Below are 8,945 nucleotides of genomic sequence, written 5' to 3'. Positions count from 1 at the left end.
TCCACGCCAAACTGCTCTATTTACGTTACGCAGGACTTTCCGTCTACCTGGCGATCAACGTTTACGTTTTGTATGTAACTTTCCTAACATAGTAAAATATGCATTGTATATTCCATTCAAACTTTAAAAACACTGTGAAACGCCTACAGACAATCCTAAAGTTTTAGCGTATCCAATTACAGACAGTCGAATTTCATAACAGGCGTCTGCGTACCAACCTGCCGATTGTCTGAGATGTTTGAAAGCGTTTATTCCCGACCCATTCTGGTCGTCTGGATTCTTCCTCAGCTTCGTTATATCTGGCACGTCGAGGGTCACCATTTGTTAGAGATTCAAAGGGATATCTGGTCCGCTTTTCAAATCTCCGCGCGTCCCTATCAAGCTGGTTAATACAGGAAGGAATCCAGAGCTACCAAGTAACCGTTACTTTAATGGTAATATGACAATGCAATACAATCAATACAGTACAAATTCAATACAGTTAATCTTTGGGATCCCAAATTTACCTGCACGTGAGCCAGCCAGAGGAAAGAGGCTGAACACCGCGTGTGTGTCTGTGTTTATACTCTTTGACAATGGGAGGAGTTATCAGATCCTCCCATTTGGACCTCCTTGATTGGCAGCCCCAAATATCCCTAACACCTTAGACCTTAGGTTTCCCCAATCACTGTAGCTAGATCTAAGTTGAATGCAACTCAAGACATGCTCTCACCTTCCCCCATCTTCCTTTGTCCTCAAAAACACATGTCAACAGGCCCCAAATCCAGCTCACAGTTTTACCCAAATTATTCCCATTTTAAGATTATCCATAGTTTGCTAACATGAATAAATACAAATATTTCACTACAACACACACACACACACACACACACACACACACCCACACACACACACACACACACACACACACACACACACACACACACACACACTTTGGATGAGTATTCACCTTATCCACATTGTCAATTGTTGCCTTCTTTAGAGTTATTGGTAATTCAAGATTTATTAAATTAAATGTGGTACATAAGATAAAATAAATACAACTTTGACTTGATAATTTCGTTGACAACTTTAGACCTTGTCCTCTAATCTCTACTAGAATAAGATACGTGTGCATGTTTGGGAGTTTTAACGCTCCTGTAATGTACCTAATCTTGTTGTCCTTTTCATTACAGAGCTGCGGAAATGGTGCATTGATTAGATTCTGATCCGTGCAAGTCCAATTTTGACTGACTTTAGTTCTAATGTTAATGTTAATTTGACTTCAACCCATAAATAATTATTTAAATTAACTCAAAATTTCACATGATGATGGATTAGTGTTCCACATTTTTCCCACTAATTTGTTTGACAATCAGGCCAAAGGTAAAGAGAGACATTGTTGACCTTGTGTCCCTTTTGTTAGTACGTGGTTCCATTTTGTCTATGGCCTTGGACGGCTTCACTAAAAGTCATCCAGTTCTGCCCTGCTACAGTCCGGCTGAATGCAGTCACAGAGATGCTATGGCTGCTCTACATGACATTTATGGTCTGATCCGAGAATGGACACCATTTCCTGCTCCCAGAGAGAAAGACACTCCTCAAACTGAACATTACAGCCGTTGATACTGTCTCACATGGGTCTGCTCCCCCCACCGAGCCATGAACTGAAAGCTTGACCTCTGCTTTGAACACTTGGAAGCCTCCCTGTCACACCAGCACCAACCCTTGGGTCAGTCGGATGAGACTAACAGCTTCACTTAGGGCATTTGGTTCAGATACATGACTCTCGTTACCACAGAGTGGGTTGTTTGTTTTTTTAAGGTTATTCATACTGCTATGCAGAGGATGCCTGTAAGTTGAAATAGGCCTAATGTCAGGGGCCTCTTAATGTCTAGCTCTACATGTATTCACATTATATGGACAATGTTTCCACCTGGTAAAACTAGAGGCGGCACGGGACTCAGGCTACAATACAACCATTCTGTTCTGCTCTAACGATTCAATTTATAGATTCTACATCAAAACAATTAGCTTTTATTGTTTCCAATGATAACGTCACCTTAAGTGGAGGACTGCAAACCTGTTTTAAAATGTAAGGTTTTGAATTTGTTTGACATTTCTCAGTAGTGACACCCTCAGACACCCAATTCCATTCATGCTATGCCATCAGTAGTAACTCGGATGTTAAGGAGATGGAGCTTTTCCTCCCAAATCAGATGTGCTTTGTTTTTCAACAAAGGTATACATTTCCTGCATAATATATGTTTCTCACAATTGTTTTTTGTAAACTGCACACAGGTGATACTGAGTCTTCTCGATTAATAGATTATAAACTATACCATGCTTAAATGGACTCCTGAGTTATTATTTCTGTGACATATGTAAGAAAAGGGAGGGCAGAGTCAATTATATTGAGTAATTTATTTTATATTGGAACATTTATTTCTCAAACCTATGTTTTATGGAAGAGAAAATGTATTTCTGATAAACTAATATTTTATTAAACGGTAAATGATGAATTAATATAACATTTAGAATCATTGAGAAGAGGTTATATCCATAGGGACAAGCTCGCCTTTAACTTACAATAACATTTATCTGCTTTGGACTGATGAGTATATGATTCTTGCATGTTAAATGACTAACACAAACCTTACATTTATGCATGTGCATGTGTCAGGAACGCTCCCAAATAATTCTGAGGGGCCTATCCTATTTTTGTAATTAAATGATAATGTGCTAATCCATTAGCTTGAGTTGTCTTCACTCAGGAAAACATCCCTATCAAGTGTTAACCCAATAACTAGGATAGCTCTGAAGGCCAAGGGTCAGAGAGAGAGGGTCACACTTTCCGGCTGCAGATGGCAACCCCAGCCACGGGCAAGGAAGCACGAGGTCGTTCGAGATGAGAGGATTCTACACTTCAACTTTCTGATGAGATGGGATGCTTCACTTCACCTTTCTGCTTAGAGGGGGTTCTTCTTGTCACCATTCTGCTCGGTGGGCTCAAGCAGACAACCCTGCAGGACGAGCGAGGGCTTCAGAGGCTTCTATAATACAAGGTTCCTTGTTTCTTGGAGGAGTTTTATGTCTTCCTAACCTCTCCTATCACAGGGGGACACCTGGATGTGCCATTTGGAATACGCAGTTGCACTGCTCTCAAGCAGATAGCAGAAGGAATGCAGGCAGATGAGCCTCCGTTTCACTGGGGGATCATACAGGGCTCACTGAATGAGCCACACAAAAGCAGAGCAATTGGGGGGGGGTTGAAATATGGCGCTCTGATGAAGAAGAGTTTGATCCAATCAGCACCTCAGTGCTAATCTACAGTAACAGGATGCCTTTACACACCAGACATTCTGTGTCATAAAAAGAGGAGGAGAACGAGTCAGGAGGACCTGTTCTTCCAGCTCTCGTACAAAGATAACATTTGAATTGAATGACCAGATGTTTACAGATGTACAATTAATTATTGTTTTTTATATTTCCAGTGAACAGACATGTGTTAAATAGTGGTGATAAATATATTTTGTCAGATCAGATTGCACTTTCACACTAAACAAAATAAATTAATTGATATTTTCCGATTATAAGGTATTGAATAATAAGATATTTCTAATATTATAAGAGATCATGTTAATATCCTTAATTGTCCAGCAATCAGGCTTAACAACACTACTCTTCAATGTATTACCCATGCACAGACAGACCTAAAATTATGTTTCAAGTTTTAAGAATGTTTAATCCTTCCTTTCCAGGTTTTTCCAAAGTCTTTGAATATTTGCGTTTCCTTTTCAGATTGTTAAACATTTTGAGAATTGTTTGATCTTCCCTTCAGATTTTGAAATGACATAATGATTGATAGTTGAAGTAATGTAATTATGTTATCATGCCATAGTCTTTCGATTTAATATGTAATGAAGTAAACGTTAAGTAATCCTAAAATTGAAGACACTGCAATTTTGCAGATTACAGATTGATCAAATCACAACTGTGAATTGTATACCTTAGCTGGATCTCATATGATCTTGAGTTTAAACACGCTTTTGACTAGTGATTGCCTTGAAGTAAATCTTTAAACTGCAAGCTGGTTTTGATTTTATAGTTTGATAAGTGAGATTAACTAATGGTTAAATGTTAATTTTTAATTATTTTAAAATAGATGTTTTTGCTATTATGCATCTGTGTTTTATGTGTGTTCATTATTGTGCTTTTGACAAAAGATGGTCCAAACATTGATGAGAGATGATTTTTCTAGTATGGTTGTCTATATCAATCATTGTGGTTGAATGTTTCGATCTTAATCTACTTTGTGATTGAATTGATGTACGGTGAGACCACACTCAAATCTGAAGGCGCCTATTGAGTTAAGTATTGACCAAATTATTATTAGACTAATGTTTTAAGGTTATCATAAATGATAAAAAGAGTGAATCTGTCAAAGAATAATTCTTCCTTACTCCTAAAATATTTAACCTTTTCTGTGTGGGGACGTTTACGACCAACCCCGAGTCTGTTATCTCCCGTAAGGAATGTGCTAATTTAGTCCAGATGTCGGGGATATCTCCAGTGTTCCCAGTGTTTACACACCATTCCCCAATATATGGATTAACTCTCTGTAAACTAGTTAAAAGGTCTATTCGAGAGAGAGGGTAGGCTGAATTGATGTGGCAACCCACCCGGGCAGTCAGAACCTCTGGCTGCTCCGTGACTTGTGATGTGAATTTCTCCGGCCAATACTTGTAAATAAACATCAGTGTTTGACATCAAAGCTCCAACTCTCCTCGTGTCTCTCTGAGTCCTGACTCTCCATTGCTGCAGAAGTTTCCCTTACACCTTTGTTATTGTATTCAGGATTGTGGGAAACTGTATTTTGATCTATCTGTCTGTAGCCTACACACAAACTGAAAGATTAACAATAAAGTTTTTTGGTTTTTTTAATTTATTTTTGTTTATATGACAGGGACAGTGCACATTGATTAACATTTCTGTAAATGTGCCAGAGTTAGCCAAGAGGCTTTTTTTCATCTGCAGTCCCTGGACAGATGTTGAAAGTCATCCTAAAAAATATATGTCACTTCCAATGACAGGTAAACACAATCAGTTAAACAACATTCAACATAGATGCTTGTATTATGATCAAAGCATATATAAAAACATAAAAACTAAACAAAAATACCTATTCACAAAGCAGACAGATAGCAACAGGTCAAGGCACATGTGTACAAACAGAGCGTTGTAAAGTGCAGATTGTGTCAGTGTTGACAGAGCTGATTTTCCACTAAGCATGTTTTTAAATCAGATTTGAATAAACTGCAGGTGTTTTGTTCTCTAATCGTTACTGGGATTGAGTTCCACTGTTGTGCAGCTTTAAAAGAAAATGAAGATTGGCTGAATGAACTCTTCCTTAATGGAACAACGCAATCTCCTCTTGTTGCAGCTCTTGTTGACCTAGTTACAGGTGTGCGTATGGTGCGTAAAATGTCTGAGCGGAGGTGAGGTAAGTTGACTTTGACTTGGACTTGACTTTCAAAGCTAAAATATATGTTTGTCTAATATTAACGTCTAATATTTGAGTAAATACGTGGTGAATTCTGTAACGTTCTTGTTGGTTTCAACTGGGGATGTAGCTCAGTGGTAGAGCGCATGCTTTGCATGTATGAGGCCCCGGGTTCAATCCCCGGCATCTCCACTCATTTTGAAGTGGTTCAATCCGATGGGATTTGGTTTGGGAACCGGTACAAGTCCCAAATGCAGAACAAATCATTATCACCACAGACCTGTGACAGTGATAACTATGGAAACCTGTTTGCGCCACAGGAAAAAAATAAAAATAATCCTGTAAATCAATATATTGAGATAGCTAAGTCAATATATTGAGATAGCTGTCTCAATATATTAACTTAGCTATCTCAATATATTGACTTAGCTATCTCAATATATTGACTTAGCTATCTCAATATATTGAGTTATTATTTTAATTTTTTATTGAAACAATTATGTCAAATACAGAATAAACAACTTCATATTATGGTACACACATTTACCATCAACTGGTTCTTAATTAACATGCATATTAGCAGTATATTGGCTCTTTATTAGTCATTATAAAACACTTATTAATGCCCTATTATACATGTAATCTGTGTGTGTTTCACTTGCATGTATGAGATCATTAAGTGCCTTGTAACTTCTTTTTTTATAATTTCACTCCATTTGAATCAGACAATGTGATTTTCTGGATTTATTTTCTCATTTTGTCTCTCATAGTTGAGGTATACCTAGGATGAAAATGACAGGCCTCTCTCATCTTTTTAAGTGGGAGAACTTGCACAATTGGTGGCTGACTAAATACTTTTTTGCCCCACTGTATATAGGTATATACATATTTTCAAACATATTTTTATATACCTTTTGTCAAACAATAATTCTTCCTTTATATATATCCTTTATTTAACCAGGTAAAAGACTCATTGAGATTATAATCTATTTTCCAAGAGCGACCTGGCCAAGAAGGGCAGCATGTACAAAGTTACAACAGATAAAACACAGACATGACAGGCAGACAAATACAGCTGTAAAACACAAATAAAATGGCACATTAGCCAGTCAATATGCGAAGTAAAACAAACTATTAAAATCATTCAAAACTGGCAAAAAGTTTTCATAATAAAACCAATGATCAAATGAGTTAACAGTGATATCTGCAGTACTCATCCACTAAAAAACATCAGTTTATCCTAGTTAATTATACGACATTAATTGGTTTAAATTGTGTACAATGCTTTTGTGTTTTTCCCATATGTTTTTCTCTTTCGATTCTGAGAGACACATTTCTTTTTTCAGAGGTTTTGATAGGCTAAAATCACGCCGCAATGCACGTCGGGATATGGTGTTTATGTGATGTGAAATCGGAAAACATTTTTTAAAAATAAAATAATACTTTATTCCGAGTGTTCTTGCTTTTCTCTTTGAAAGTCATCACATAACGGCATTGTAATACACGGTTCGGCTGCATTAAATATTACATATCTGCCGTAGATATTTATTTATAGAGCCCTGATCAGAAGACCTTTTGACAAACTGGAAGAGATGCCGCCAAAACTGAATACGTGACGTGGACCATAAATATATCAACAATTAAACAACATCTTCCATTTATTTTCACACAATACGTCTCCTTGCAGTATCAACACTAATTCGGCTGACTTTTATATTTGATCCAATTAGTAGATAGTCTGTATTTACACCATAAAGGTGCACAGCTGATAGAAAGGGACTTTTTTTGTTGTTTTTAAAGATATTACTGATTTTCTGAACTACCTTTCCAACTCCTCATGCAGTTGACTGTTACAGGTCTACAAGTTCATGGTACAATGCATAAGCTTCACATCGAGAGACTGAAACTGTATTTTCCTTTACCGTTCTGTTTTAATTTCACAATAAAGTGAATAGTCATATTATGTTTGATATTATTATGTTTTATTAACTAGACCGCTGGTCTAAACCGCACCTCCTAGTGGTTAAAGCACATTATTGAATTTAGTTGTTGTAGAATAAGTTATATTTGATGAAAACATTTAAATATTAAGAGTAGCCTACATACAAAATAGGGGTCAATGATAGAAATATAGAATAGAAAATATCAAGAAGATACTGTAGTGATCTCTACAATAAAACAGTTTAGTGCAGGACGTCCAAAGATATTAACAGGAGGATGTGCAAAACAGACAAACTGATAAGGCTGAATTTTACTCAGGTGTAACTAAAGTCTGATTTAAGGGTTGTTTATATTTCACATCATTAATCAGAATCTGCAAAGTAACACAAATAAATGTAGTAGAGTAAAAATACGAGGTTAACCTCTGAATTGTAGTGGAGTAGAACAAAGTAGTACATGCTGCTGTAACAAAAACATTTCCCAACTTGGGATCAATAAAGTATCTTAACTTAAGATGATCGATAGCTACTGCCATATTTGCTAAATGTGCATCCGAACCTTGACAAGTGCATGTTTCAGGCTTATCAATTAACAACAGGAGGGGTCACAGACATAAGACCAGCTTTTAAATAAAGCTCTTCTGACCTTAGCTGTCATGTGGGTATATTAATGCTGCCCATTATGGACACAAGCAATTTTCACCCATGTATTAATTATATGTTTTAAATTTGATAACACCAATGTGTTTCGTATCCCCTAAACCTCCAGGGATGTATACAGTTTTAATACTGGCAACTTCTAATTGTGGGAAATACGAAAACGTCTTTTAAAACTACAATTCCCAGTAGAGACGTGCCATAGAACATGTTGCGAAACACACAATAGCCAGCATGTGTAATTCTGGGGGGGAGGGCTGGGCTGGACCCGTCCAAGTCCAGTTTTCGATAGTCTGGCGTGGTTCGATCCATTCCATTTCAAAGAGCTGTTTGACACTCGGCGTAACCTTGTCGCACTGCCACTCCAACATCCAATCACAGAGCTTGAGGGCTAATCACAGGGTTTGTAAAGCAAGGCGGATGTTGTAGTCCCAAACGATAGCTGGGGATTCTGGGTAGTGTAGTGTCTTCGGAAACTCTGTAGTGTCTAAACTCCGAAAAAAACATTTGTTTCTCCGAATCGAAGGTTAAAAACACAAAAGCATTGTACACAATTTAAACCAATCAATATTGTGTAATTAACAAGGATAAACTGATGTTTTTTAGTGGATGAGTAATGGAGATATCACTGTGTAATAATTTGACAGTGTGGGGAATACTTTTATTATGAAAACTTCGAGACCGGAAATACTGTTTTCACCCATGCTAACTTTACATGGAAGCTGCCCCATATACAGTACACGTTCTTCTGGCGAGACCTCAAATCATCTTCGTATATCTATCAAACTGTAGATCCTACACATCCACTGGACATATAAAAGTACAATATACACTTCTCGCTAGAAATCTAATAAAAAAGCATTTTA

At 37.1% G+C, this 8,945-nt stretch overlaps 1 non-coding gene across 1 annotated transcript; it reads left to right on the top strand.

The window, feature by feature from the left end:
- The first annotated feature begins 5,602 nt into the window (after positions 1–5,602).
- On the top strand, positions 5,603–5,674 carry trnaa-ugc. Its single transcript has one exon. It is a non-coding gene; the product is annotated as a tRNA-Ala (tRNA).
- Positions 5,675–8,945: the final 3,271 nt, after the last annotated feature.

This window comes from Gymnodraco acuticeps, unplaced genomic scaffold, assembly GCF_902827175.1.
Source record: "Gymnodraco acuticeps unplaced genomic scaffold, fGymAcu1.1, whole genome shotgun sequence".
Classification (NCBI taxonomy): Eukaryota; Metazoa; Chordata; class Actinopteri; order Perciformes; family Bathydraconidae; genus Gymnodraco; species Gymnodraco acuticeps.
This window is presented reverse-complemented; position numbering and strand designations above follow the sequence as displayed.